Source organism: Macrotis lagotis, chromosome 2 (genome assembly GCF_037893015.1).
Source record: "Macrotis lagotis isolate mMagLag1 chromosome 2, bilby.v1.9.chrom.fasta, whole genome shotgun sequence".
In the NCBI taxonomy this organism is placed as follows: domain Eukaryota; kingdom Metazoa; phylum Chordata; class Mammalia; order Peramelemorphia; family Peramelidae; genus Macrotis; species Macrotis lagotis.
This window is the reverse complement of record NC_133659.1, coordinates 29,978,151-29,991,654: the sequence shown is the minus strand read 5'-3', so window position 1 is coordinate 29,991,654 and position 13,504 is coordinate 29,978,151. Positions and strand designations below refer to the sequence as shown.

At 44.5% G+C, this 13,504-nt stretch overlaps 1 protein-coding gene across 3 annotated transcripts in view; it reads right to left on the bottom strand.

Annotated features, from left to right (window-relative positions):
• The window catches only part of TRABD2B (TraB domain containing 2B), a 247,764-nt gene that overhangs the window by 115,922 nt on the left and 118,338 nt on the right, over window positions 1-13,504 (bottom strand). The window lies entirely within an intron of this gene.

Sequence of the window (13,504 nt, the reverse complement as noted above, 5' to 3'; positions counted from 1 at the left end):
CTAGTTGAATTTGATATCATTACTCTAAGAGATTCATCTAAGAGGGAGGGATGAGGGAGGACAGGAAAAAGGGGGTCTGGAATGCCTCCCAGTAAAGCCTGGAGGTATACAAAAGTCTAGTTCCAAGGTTCCCTGAGAGATCACAGCATCAAAAGAAGGATCATCAGCCTGGAACATAGGAACCAGGTTCTGAGTCCTGGTTCAACTTCTTACAAGCTGTGGGATTTGGGACAGATCCTTTTCCCACCCAGGAAAGTTGGGATAAACAGTCTATAAGACCCCTCTCATCTCTAATGGTCTGTGATCTAAGTACCTCCCAGCTCTGCCATTCCTTATTCAGTGTTCTAAGACACCTCCAGCTTTGACATTCCTTGTTGTATGTTCTAAGATCCCCCCTAACTCTGACATTTCCTGTTCTAGGTCCTAAGATTTCTCTAAGCTCTGACATTCTAGAGTTCTGGGATGCTATTCTTGAAGGCAAAGGTTTAACTATGAATCAATTTCTCCATCTTCTTTAGGACTTCATATCAATTAATCAGTCAACAAACTTTTATCATGGGCTAGGTGTCGGGGTAACAGCCAAAGAGTCCCTGCCTTCATGGAACTTACATTCTATAGGTGGGGGTGGGGAGGGGAAAGCATGTCCCCAAGTAAGAATAAGCATAATACATGAAAAATGAATCCCAAGACAATGGGGGGATCAGAGAAGGTTTCATATAAAAGATGGCACTCTGAGCTGAGTTTGGGAGGCAGCTGGGAATTTTAGGCAAAGGGCATAACATCCCCAGCTTGAGGAAAGGCATGGAGATGAGAGATGGAGTGTCCTAGATGAAGGACCAGCAAGGAGTCCGATTCATGTGTAATATAGAAAAGCAGTGTACGAGAGGAAACACTATGTAACAAACTTGGAAGAGTAGCTTGGAGCCCCAATGTGAAGAACTTTAAAGGACAAACAGGAATGTTTACTTGAGCCCAAGGATAGGGAACCGCTGAAGTTTACTGAGCAGGGAAATGACATAGTCAAATCTATGCTCCCTGGGAAACCAGGGAGAAGATGGTTTGGAGAGGCAAGAGGCCCGGACCTGGACACTGCACCTGAATCATTGACACCCAAGCATTTAAGTATGAGCAGGGGTGGGAGAAGGATGAACCAACAAATCTTTCTGATATAAATCACTGAGAACAGGGCAAAGGAGGGACCCAGACAAAAGGCAAAGAACAATGTTCAGGGGAAGTGAGTGTTCATCCAATGGGGGGGGGGGGGCAGAGAGAAAGAGTGAAAGGGTAAGCAGGACATTTCTAGGCAACCAGCAAGTCACCTGAAGATGCCTCCTTCCCTTATTTCTCCCCAGTCTTTTTGTTTTGGGGGGGATTTTTGGTTAGGAAGAAAGAAAAATAGAAGAGATCCCTGATGACAGAGAACTCCTTCCCGCCAAATTGTCCCAGGGAGATGAAGAACTGAACTCCTCCATCCGAGAGGGGTCACCATGGAAACAGGCCACATCTCAGCATGGCCTCCAACTAGTTATTCAAGGGTATCAGTGGGGATCTGCTTAATCTGTCATTTAGCCCCTTACTCCCCTGACTCAGAGACTGGAGTCCAGAGTGGAAGTGCAACATTCCCCCCCACCCCCAACCCCCAACTCCTTCTTCCCTCCATGTGCCCCTTTGAGATGCAAGTTCTGAAGTGTTGCCTACTGTTCTTGAGGCCAGGAGCCCCAGAGCCAGAGGGAGATGGGGGCAGCCACGCTCTCTGCATCAATTTTCGGAGTCAATGGGCCTCCCACTGATTTGAAAAGGGAAGAAAAGATAAGGGGGGAAACAAAGGAAGGGAGGGAGGGAGGAAGGAAGGAAAGGCAAAGAAAAAGAGGAGGAAAAGAGGGCAAATGGAAGGAAATTGGGGAAGGAAAGAACAAAGAGCTCTTAGTACAGAAGATAACTTCAAAAGGAATCAGACTCAGAATCAGAATTCTGGTTCTGTCCCTTATTGCCTGATTAGTTCTAAGCAAGCCTCTTCTTATCCTGGGTCTCAGTGTCCTCATCTGTAAAATGAAGGCATAGACCAGATGATATCTAAGTTTCCTCAAAGCCCTAGAGTTATGAGTACATAGGGAAGAAAGAAAGGAAGGAATAGCTGGGATTCTCTTCCAGAAGTTAGCAAATTGCAGAATTAGGACACTGGTTCTCTTCTTGGGGACCGAGCAACACAAACCCAATCCTCCATCCTTCAATATGAAGACAATTGTCATTCTCCACCTCCCCCCTCTCCCCATTCCCCCTACCTCTTGTTTCCAGGAGAAATATTCCCAGATTATGTGAGCTTCATGTCATGGACCCAAAGAGCTTTCTCACCTTGTCTGCTGTCCTCTGGACAGTCTACAGCTTATTGATGTCCATCCTAAACCCGGGAGCTCAAACCAACCACAACCCTCCAGATGAGAGCCCAGTATAGTGGGGCTCTGACCTCCTTCTTCCTGGAAATTCTGAATCATTTAGTACAGCCCCCATTGCTAATCCTATGAGATTCCATTGGGAACTGGCATTGGGCTTACAAGAGTTCCATTAAAACCTTTATCAGAACAACTGCTAGCTAACCAGAGCTCCTCCATCTTGAACTATAGATAATTTTTTTTACCCACATCCAAGACTTGACATTAATCTTTCCTAAATTTCATCTCATGAGGAGACCCAGTCCCATGTCTGAAGCTGTCAAAATCTGGATCATTCTTGCCTCTGTTGTACAAGATGTTAGCTTTTTTCTCCCAGTTTGGTGTCAGCAGCAAAGGTGATAAGCTCCCCGTCTAGGCTTTTATGCAAGTCAATCATGGTATTTGACTGTTCCCATCCTATTATAGAAAGACAGTTCAATTCACCTTCTCATTCCTGAATGGTGGGGAAAGAAGGAGACCCAGATCTTGCCCTTAGGAAGCTCCTGGTTTAAGAGGAGAAGAAGGGAAAATAAAGGTGATGATCACCATTTAGGAAGTAAGAGAAGCTAGGAAAGGACCAGAGGCACTATAGGGCAGTAGAGACTTGGAGCCAAGAGACCTGGTTGTCATGTCAACAGCTCGGAGTCCTGTCTTCCTCAGATAAAGTCACTGCCCCTCTTTGATGGTCACTGAAAAAATGAGAACAAGCACAGCTGCTATACCTGCCTCTCAGAGAAAAAAAGTACTTTGCAAAAATTAGAGAAACAAGAGTAGTGGCTATATTAGAACCATTTCTAATATAATAAGCCACTTATTAGGTAACACAGTGGATATAATATTTGATGTGGTCAAGAAAACCTGAGTTCAAATCTCTCTTCAGGCACTTAACTATGTCATCCTAGGCAAATCACTTAACTTTCTCCGACTCAGTCACTTAATCTGTAAAATGGAGACAATAATAATTTCTACCTAATAGGGTTGTGATGAGGGTCAAATGTGTTAACTATGAGCTTTGAAACCTTAAATCTCTCTGCAAGTGTTAACAATTTATTATTTATATTATTAGGCACACCGGGCTCCTCTGGGGCTATGATTTCTCATTATTCTTTCCACTGAATCACAAAAATTAGAAGTTCTTTTGGGTCATTCCTTCCAGACTGGCCTGGTACATGTCAAATGCTTCAAAACATTCTAATTTTAAATGTTCCCAGGGAATATCACGTGGAAATGCTTTGCTTTTCAAGTCTGGAGATCTGGATACTACTTAAAGACCCTTGGAGCTCGCATCAAGGGGAAGACACCTAATAACCCCAGAATAGTCCTAGAGGCAAGTGAGCCTGGACTTGGACATTCTTTGAGATATAAAGTGACTGCGATGAGCAGAGGTAGAGTAGAGTCCTACAGAGGGTCCTGGGCTGGGGGTTTGGCTACCTGAGTTTGGGATCCATCTCTGCCTCTCACTCACTAGGTGACCTTGGGTAAATAATGTCCCTTTCTGGGCCTCCATTCTTCCACTAAAGAACATAGGATTTAGAGGCGAAGGGCCAGCTAATCTATCCCCTTGCACCCTCCCACTTTACAGAAAAGGAAACTGAGTCACAGAAAATGGAAGCACAGATCTTTGAATTGGAAGAGACAGTGGAGACTGCCTAATCTGACCCATCCTAGAAAAGCAGTCCCTGATAGGTGATTATTAAAAATGTTTACTTCCATTGCAGGGGAATTTGCTACCTTCTGAGCCCAGATAGTTTGGGAATGGGAGAGTCACTCACAGTCCAATTCTGGCTCATAATGGGGGCAGCTAAGTGACACAGTGGATAGAACACCAGCCCTGCAGTCAGGAGGACCTGAGTTCAAATCCACTCTCAGACACTTAAAAATTACCTAGCTGTATGACCTTGGGCAAGTCACATAACCCCACTGCCTTGCAAAAAAAACCCAACAAAAACCCGATGTGTCTCACTCCTTCCTTTCTGTTCAGCCCCACCCACCCCAAATCTGCACTCTTCTCCCAAATTTGTCAAATGAAAGTACTCTTGGCTAGGGACCCAGGATGGCGGTTTCACATATTTTATTGAAATGTGATTTAACAGATGAAAACAGCAGTCTAGAAGTCAGGAAAATCTGAATTCATATATTTCTTCTGCTACTTCTTTGTTGGCCTAAAGACAGCTGTCATGCCCCTCCAATCCCCCATTTTCTTCTATCAAATTTTTCTTTCTTCTATTCCTAGTACCTTCAAATGGCTGTTTCCTCCAAAAGAACATAAGCAGGAATTGGTGTTTTGCTTTTCTTTGTATCCCCAGCCTCTAGTACAGTGTCTATCACATAGTAGGCTCTCAACAAATGCTTTCTGATTCATTGAAAAATGGGCTTCCAGCCCTTCACCCTCCCAGCTGGCATCCTCTAGGAATCCTTCAGTTTATTAATGACTTTCCTAAATGATGATGCACAGGATTAAATACCAGCTCTCCAGATGAGACCTGACCAGAGCAGAAGACAGAGGGAACATGTCCTTCTTGTTCCTAAAAGCTCTCAGTCCATTTTGGCTGTCCCATCACACCACTGACTCATGTTGGGGCCACAGTCCAGGGCAACTCTCAAGTATTTTTTTAGACTAATTGTTATCTCATCATGATTCTTCCTATTTTATCATCTGATTTGTCCAAGGTCATAGATCAAGAAACCCAGGGCTAGAACCTGGCTCTGGAAACCCTAGTCTAAGACATCTTGCCTCATATTATGCTAGGGAAGACAAGGACCCTAGAGGGGGTACAGATGGCAGAGGCATTGTTAAATCAAAGCTCTGGAAAGCCCAAAAAGGTATCCAGAGTTCCTAAGCAGAAGTTTGGGCTAAGTAGGTTTTATCTTGTTCATCTCAGATAGACTAACCATTCTCTTAACTCACAGCTTTGTGGACAGTCCAACAACTGAGTATATAGGCTATTGGGCAGAAGACCAATTCCTTCCTCCCAGGACCAAATTGATCTCTGTCAAACTACAAATTTACCTGAAGAGCAATGGCAGAAAGAGGAATAGTATCATAGAAAAAAAAAACGGTTTCAGGGCCTCTGTGTGGCTTGGAACTTGGAGGGAGAGGTCCGAATTAGGGATGGAAATGCTTAAATTATTCTGTAAGGATCTCAAACTAGCTAAGTCGAAATTGGAACTCATGCTTCCTCTCTCCTAGGCCAGCTCTCCTCCAAATGGCCCTATTCATCTCCAGCTTGTGACTCAGCTGCACGCGGCCAGAGTCCATTCTCATTTCACACTCATCTAATCAGTGGCCAAATCCACTGGATTCTGCTACCGACACCACTTTTGGGCCTTTTCTCACTTCATTCTATCTGGTTTCCTGAATGGGCAGTCCAAGACACATTTCTTCAGTAGTGAATGAATGTCCCTATGATTCCAATATCTCTAATCATCTTGGCCAGTTTTCTCAATGTTCTCATTTGTTTGTCTCTTGTTTTGAGTTGACAGTCTGAAAGAATTGCTAATAATTTACCATTTGACCTCTTTCCTCATGCCCTGGATGCATTATTATTTTTTCAAAACCTTATGACTGAAATGACCTATTTCATCCTTCTCTAATTCTTGAATCAACTCCTTCCTTATCTTGAATATGAAACTGTTCTTCCTCTCCTCTTTTTCTTCACTCACGTTTGCCTGACCCCTCTATTTGGCCCTCTCTCATTCTCCTTGTATCATGCTTACTTATTATATACAAGGTTTACCCTTTGGCTAGAGCAGAAGCACTTGGAGGGCAGCTACCTGTGCCCTTTTTAATCTTTGTAACCCAGCCCTGATGCCTGTAGGAGAGAATCCATGGGTATTTGGGAACTGAATTGAATTGAACAAAACTGAGAATCTAACTATAGAAGTTAATGAAGTCCATTAGGGACTAGGAAACCTGAAATCAACCCCAACTCTGCACTGATCAGCTCTGTGACCTTGGCCAAGGCACTTTGACTTCCTGAGTGAACCCTAGTCCCCTTATTTGTAAAGTAGGCAGAATGACGCTGTCCAACCCAAGCCAGAGCTGTTGGAAGGGTCATCAAGAACCATGGAACCCAAAGCGATGCTTGAAAAAGCATCCCTAATGGGGTGGCTAGGTGGTGTAGTGGATAAAGCACCGGCCCTGGAGTCAGGAGTACCTGGGTTCAAATCTGGTCTCAGACACTTAATAATTACCTAGCTGTGTGGCCTTGGGCAAGCCACTTAACCCCATTTGCCTTACAAAAAAAAAAAAAAAGAAAAAGCATCCCTGTTACACTGTCCATGGCCAGAACTCATCCAACCTTGGCCTGAAGACATCCAAAGAAGGAAAGGACAACACCTCCAGAGACAGTCTCTTCACATCGGGAAAGTGCATTGGTAGCCAGGTTTAATTAACATCCGACCCTTCCCAAGGGCTCATCATCCTTTTCTCTAGGACCATGCCAAATAGTGGAATTCTCTTTAAGATAACAGAGCAATACCAGAAAACAGCTATCATGGCCCAGTCAAGGCCCAGCTCTTCTCCAGATCAGTCCCTATTCCTTCAATCAATCCACATCTCACATGAGCTAGAGGTCTTTCACAGTCCAACCCAGCTGCCATCACCCTCCTCCCAAAGAATGTGATAAAAATAACAGAAGGAAAGGACTAGAGTCAGGTAGATGGCAGAGAACTTTCTCAGAGACATTCAGTTACCCCATTTTCTGCTTTTAACAAAAAGGTCTAAGCTTAGGCTGTTTGCATACCTGGTGGCCCTCTGGGCTCCAGTCTGAATGTGGCCTCCAGGAGGGAGAGAGAAAAAAGGAATCTTTAAAAGGTTCTCTCAGGGAGACACGGATATTTTTAATAGTGGTGGGTTATGAAACCAATCTCTGTTTGCAGTGTATTATATATCTCAGTTGGAGTCCAGAGGGTGTTTCTAGCAACTTTAATGAAAGTAAAGTAGTTATGGCTGTGAAGAGAAGGAGAAAGGGAAGGGGGCAGGGAGGGAGAAAGGAGGGAGGAGGGGGAAGAGAGACAGAAATATGAGAAAGATAAGAGAAAAGGAGACAGAAGCACAGAGACAGAAAGTCAGAGGGACAGAGACAGAGATGAAAATGGAAAAAATGAAGATGGGGAATTAGAATCAGGAGAAAGCACAGAACAGAAATAGAACATGAGGGAGAGAGCAGACAGAGTCAAAAAGGTACAGAAATGAAAGGAAGGGGAAGGTAAGGAGACCAAGACAGAAGTATACAAGGACAAAGGAGAAAAAAGGAGACAGATGGACACTGAGAGGAAGAAGCAGAAATGAGGGATGGAGAGGGAGACAAAGAAATGGACACAGAAAGAGAGAGAGGTAAGGAGAGATGGAAGCCAAGCAATGGAAGCCAAGAATGAATGAATGCAATGGTCAATGGTATTTCTTAAGGGCTCTCTGTGGACCAAAGACATGGACAGAGAAGCAGAAAAATGGGAATTGAGAGCAGAGACATAAAAAGATGGAAAATCAGAGAGGACAGAATAAAGCTCAGGTATGAACATGGACCGGATCCCAGAGTCACAGCATTTTTATCTGAAGTGATTGGCCATACAAGTTGACTCTGACTTTTCTAGCTCCCTATTGTCTATGCCACATGGAGAGAGAGAGAGAGAGAGAGAGAGAGAGAGAGAGAGAGAGAGAGAGAGAGAGAGAGAGAGAGAGAGCAGATGGGGGGGGGGAACAGGAAGAGAACCAGAAGCAGGCACAGAGAGAAGTCAGGAGAGATAGAGAGCCACAAATGAGAGCAGACAGAGAGAGGCGGGAGTTTTCACACACCCAGAGGACCAGACTGGATTACATACCACATACAGCTCTGGGTCACTTGCCTGGGTCAAGTCTTTCCCTGACTGGTCAAGGGCTGTGCCAGGGCCTGAGGCTCATGAACTGGGAGATCACTGTCCACTCTGGCTTGGCTTCAGCTCTGAGGAGGCTAGAGAAAGGGCCTAGGGCTGCCAGGAGCAGTGGACTGGTTTTTCCCTTTTAGTTTTACAAAGAGGGAAGGGAGGCGGGGAAAGACTTGAGCTGGCCATCTGGGAGACTGGCTCTTACAGTCTTCATGCTAGCCCAGTGGGCCCCAGTACTAGGTTTCCTGGGAATAGCAGATTATTAATAGTCCCTCCTCAGGGCCTCTACAAATTGACAGGCTGTTGAAGAATTGAAAAGGTCAATAGGGAGAACAAAACATAATTTCTAGGGAATTTGTATGTGCAGTATTTGAAAAATGTAGTAGCAAGCTATGGGTTGGTAGCAAGAGCCTTGGCTCTCCAGTCAAAAGATCTGGATTCAAATCCCAATTCTGCCATGTACTAGCTGTATGACCTTGGGCCAAGCTCTTCCCATTCTGTACCTCAGTTTCTCCTCTTTAAAATAAGGCAATTGGACTAGATTTTCTCTGAGGTTCCTCTGTGACTCATTGATGAAACAAGGTGAATAATTTTATCAGTTAGATAAAACATATAGGGCATCCTTAGATGATGGGATCAAGGTTAGACATGGCTCTCTTCTCCCAGGCTTATTATCTGTATGAGGGCAGCTAGGTGTTGAAGTGGATAGAGCAATGGCCTTGGAGTCAGGAGGTTGGGAGTTCAAATCTAGCCTCAGACACTTGCCACTGACTAACTGTGGGACCTTGGACAAGTCACCTAAACCCTGATTGCCTCTCATCTAGGACCATCCCCAGTCCTCTTGACCCCTATCCCGCCACTGGATCCAGATGACTCTGGAGGAGAAAGGGAGACGGGTGATTTAGCCCAACATCCCCTCAGTCAAATCCAGTTCATGTGCTTGTCATGACATCTCCTCCTTGATGTCTTGGTCCTCTTTAAGAATGAAGGACAACCATCATCTGTATGACTCTCTCCTCCTTTTGCTTCTCCTTTCTCTTTGTCTCTCCCTTTTCTCTACCAGTCTGTCTGTCTGTCTGTCTGTCTGTCTGTCTGTGTCTGTCTCTCTCTCTCTCTCTCTGTCTCCCTCCAATTTCTCTGCTTCTGTCTTGTCCACAACGTTGAAATTGGCTCTTTTTTTCCAAACAGACTTTGAGAGCTGTAGAGGAATATTTTCCGCCTTACTTAGAAACTCACTACTACTCCTTAAAAATGTGGGAACTTGGCCACAATCTCTGTCTAGGCTAAAGCAACAAGGCTCATTTGGTCTCCAAAGGGCACAGCACCATAGATGCCCAGACAAAACAGGTTGTATGGAGAAAAACATAACCACCAATTTTGAGACCGCATGTAATTAGTGGATGTGTCTGTGGTTGAGGACAGTGGGGGAAAGCTCACAAAACGTTCATAGAAATTAGGGTAAAGTTTTGGCAGAGCATCAGCTACGTTCCAAGGCAATTCACAGAATCTTGGTCTGTCAGATCTGGAAGAATCTCAGAACATAGATTGGAGAACGTCAGAACTCTCCCTGTTTCAAGTCATTTCCATTTGAAATTGATTCTCTATGTGACCTAACCCATTCTCTGTCCAAAAATAAGGCTCTTAGCATGTCACTCCTCTGATCAATAGTCTTCACTGACTCCCTATTGCCTCTAGGGAGAAGCACCAACTGCTCTGTTGGGCATTCCACAGAAATCCTTCAGACCTGGCTTCAGCTCATTTTTCAGACTCATTGCACATTACTATCCTCTATGCATTCTAACCAGCTGGACTGGTCTTCTTTCTGATCCCTGTACTGCACATGTTATCTCTCATCTCCAAACCTTTGCACTGGCTGTTCCCCATGCCTTGAATACCTTCCTTCCTCACCTCCACTTCACAGAATTCCTACTCTTTGTCAAAACAACATAGAAGATGACTTATGTGCCACCTCTCACATGAGGTCTTTCCTGATCCTCCCAGCTGTTAGCTCCTTTCCCTCCCTCTCTTAAATTGTTCTGTATTTGCTTTGTATGCATTTTTAAGTAACAGAAGAGATTGTTAGGAGGGCTTCCCTGCCCCCATCTGCTCTAAGATACTCCCAATGGAGTTGAGGGGGCACCCTGGTCATTTCTGATAAGAGAGGGTCATGACGGACTGGAAGTGAGGAGGATGCCAAAGAGTACTAGGTGTCCTTGGGTCAATTTCAAAGAAGACACAACTTCCCCCATTATCCCTTCTTCCCACTGGTCAGTCCTGTCAGGAGACTTGGAACTTTCCTTAAACTCCAAGGGTTTGGGGAGGTGCCACCAGGAAGTCAGTCTCTCTCTCTCTCTCTCCCTCTCTCTCTCTCTCTCTCTCTCAATCACACACACACACACACACACACACACACACACACACACACACACACACACACACACCCCTTGGCTCTTCTCTCCCCCTCTCTGTCCCACAGTCCTTTGTTTTCTTCTCCTGATTCTCTTTCTTCTCCTTTTGCCTCTCCTTTCTCTTTGTCTTTCCCTTTTCTCCACCAGTCTTCTCTCTCTCACCTCTTACCTCTGATCTCCTCTCTCTCTCTCTCTCTCTCTCTCTCTCTCTCTCTCTCTCTCTGTCTCTGTCTCTGTCTCTGTCTCTCTCTCCATGTGGCATAGGGCATATGGAGCTAGAAAAGTCAATCAGAGTCCACTTGTATGGCCAATCACTTCAGACAAAAATGCTGTGACTCTGGGATCTGGTCCATGTTCATACCTGAGCTTTATTTGAAGACTTCCAAAGACAGGAGCTCACTACTTATCCGGGTAGTTCACTCCATGCTGCCACATTTCTTATTAATAGGAATTTTAAAAACTTTTTCTGACATCAAGCTTAAATCAGAAGAATTTATTTAGCATTTACTAGGTATCAGGCACTCTGCAAAAAACTTTGGGGGGGGAGATAAATGAACAAACAAATAAATAAATAGAATAAAAATACAGACCCAAAAGACAAAAGTCCCAGTCTTCAAGGAGTTTCCATTCTAATGATGGTGGCGAGAGGAGAAAGCTCTTAAAATCTCTCAATAAAGAGTCAGGAGCAGAGTGGTTCTTCCTGGTTCTTTGTTCTGGGTTCAAGTGGAACAAGGTTAACCCTTTCTCCATATGGTAGTTCTTAGATTCCCCCCGCGTCTCTTCTCCAGGTAAAACATTTCTGGTTCCTCCATCCTATCCTTAAATGACATAGACTCCAAGCCTTTTGTCACCCAGGTTGTTCTCTGGTCATTCTTGAGCTTCTCAGGCTTTCTCCTAAACCATGTCTGGTATTGAACCTAATCCTCCAGAGGGGCTCTGCCCAAAGCAGCAGACACAAGTAGGGTGGTCACCTCTCTGGGTCTTCTCAATGCAGTTTTCTTTGGGGCTCACATTGGATCTGCAACCCACTCCAAACTCCAGTAATTTCCAGATGAAAGCTTGCAAAGTAAAATTTTTAAACATAGGACCTTGATGAATTTTACTTGCACTGATGAGACTCAACCTTCCCCCAGTTAATGTCAAACTATCTTGACTGTTTATCTGTCTGTCCAAACATTCCCACTTCTAAGTCGGGCCCTCTCCAAAAGGCAATACGCTTTCTAGATTGTGTCCAGGATATCTGGTAGTTGCCCAACAGTTAGAGTCTTTGCTTGGAATTGGGCCCAAGACAGAGCCTGGAGCTGAATTAAGGTCTTCAGATTCCCAGTTGGCAGGGCTACTTCTACCTGAAGCAGGAGCCCTGGGGAAGAAAAGCTTAAGAAGAAGGAAGATAATTCTAAGAGTCTTTGGAAAGGACTGAGGACAAGGAACTGTTCTTTCAAGGGATCCCAGGGTAAAAGTTTTAAAGTTAGATGGGGTCCAAGAAACCATTGCTGTTGAAGAACCTGAAACTCTGAGAAATGATTTGACCCAGGTCATAGGAGACCAGCAACTAAAAGGGTGAAGAAGTCAATGATGGACATGCTTAGATGTGTAGGCAGTTCAGAGAGGGGCAAGCAAACAGTCCTCTGGGAGGTCTCAAGTGGGAGGGTTTTGTCAACGAGAGAAATCTGGACAGGTTTCTTAAGAGGAGATGATATTGGAACTGGATTTTCAAGGTCAAGTAGGAACTGAACAGACGAGAGAGAGAGAGAGAGAGAGAGAGAGAGAGAGAGAGAGAGAGAGTGGGAGTGTATTCTAGACAGGGAATGTCATGGACCAAAGAGATAGGGATGTTCAGGGATGGGTTGGTAGGGCACATACACACATACATCACCCATGGCTGGAAAGACAAGGTAGAATGCCTTCAATCCCAAACTATGGAGTCTGAACTTTATTGGTAGGCTATGGGGAGTCACTGAAAGCATTGGGTTGATCTAGAAACCAGAAATTAGAAACCAGATTCACCCTGAACCAAAGGTCAATGGACGGGGTCTTAGATAGAGAGCTAGAGTTGGACTCGGGAAGATCTGAATACAAATCTTGTCTAAAAATTTTCCAGTTGGGGGATCCTGGACGTGTCACTTAGACACGAATCTCTTAGTCTTTCTTTTTCTCATCTGTCAAATGGGGATAACGATAGCAACAAGATCAATTGTGAAGGTCATTTGAGATCATACACATACATGTAAAGGGTTTTCTATAAATATGAACTACTGTTATTTTTGCTAGAATCTTAACTGACCTTAGAGTATTGTGAGCCCAGTGGGCAGTGTTGGGCAATAGGAAGAACATGGGATCTGAAGTCAAAGCATGGATGCTTGAATTCTGACTCTCCCACTCAGTAGTGGTACCAGCAAGGGCACATTGCCACTTCTCCAGCCTCAGTGTCCTCCCCCATAAAATGGAGATAGCCAATGGATCAATCAGAAAATATATATTAAATACCAACCTTGTGCTAAGCAGTGGGTATACAAAGACATCATTGAGATAGGGTTTGCCTGCTCTCCAACACTCCCCTCCAGTCCCCAGGGCTGGCCTAAGAACCAGAAAATCTGAATTCTTGGTCTGATTTCCTGATCTCAAAAAAGTTCCCTTCCATTCCCTGAGGTTAGGGTCACTCATTTGTACAATGGAGAGAGTTAACCTTGACCCTGTCTCCTCACCAGGACTAGCACAAGGACAGTAAGTCAGAAACCACTCCATAATTAGGAAAGATAATCATCATCTCTTAGCTCAGGATGATAGGGCTTATAAGGGCTG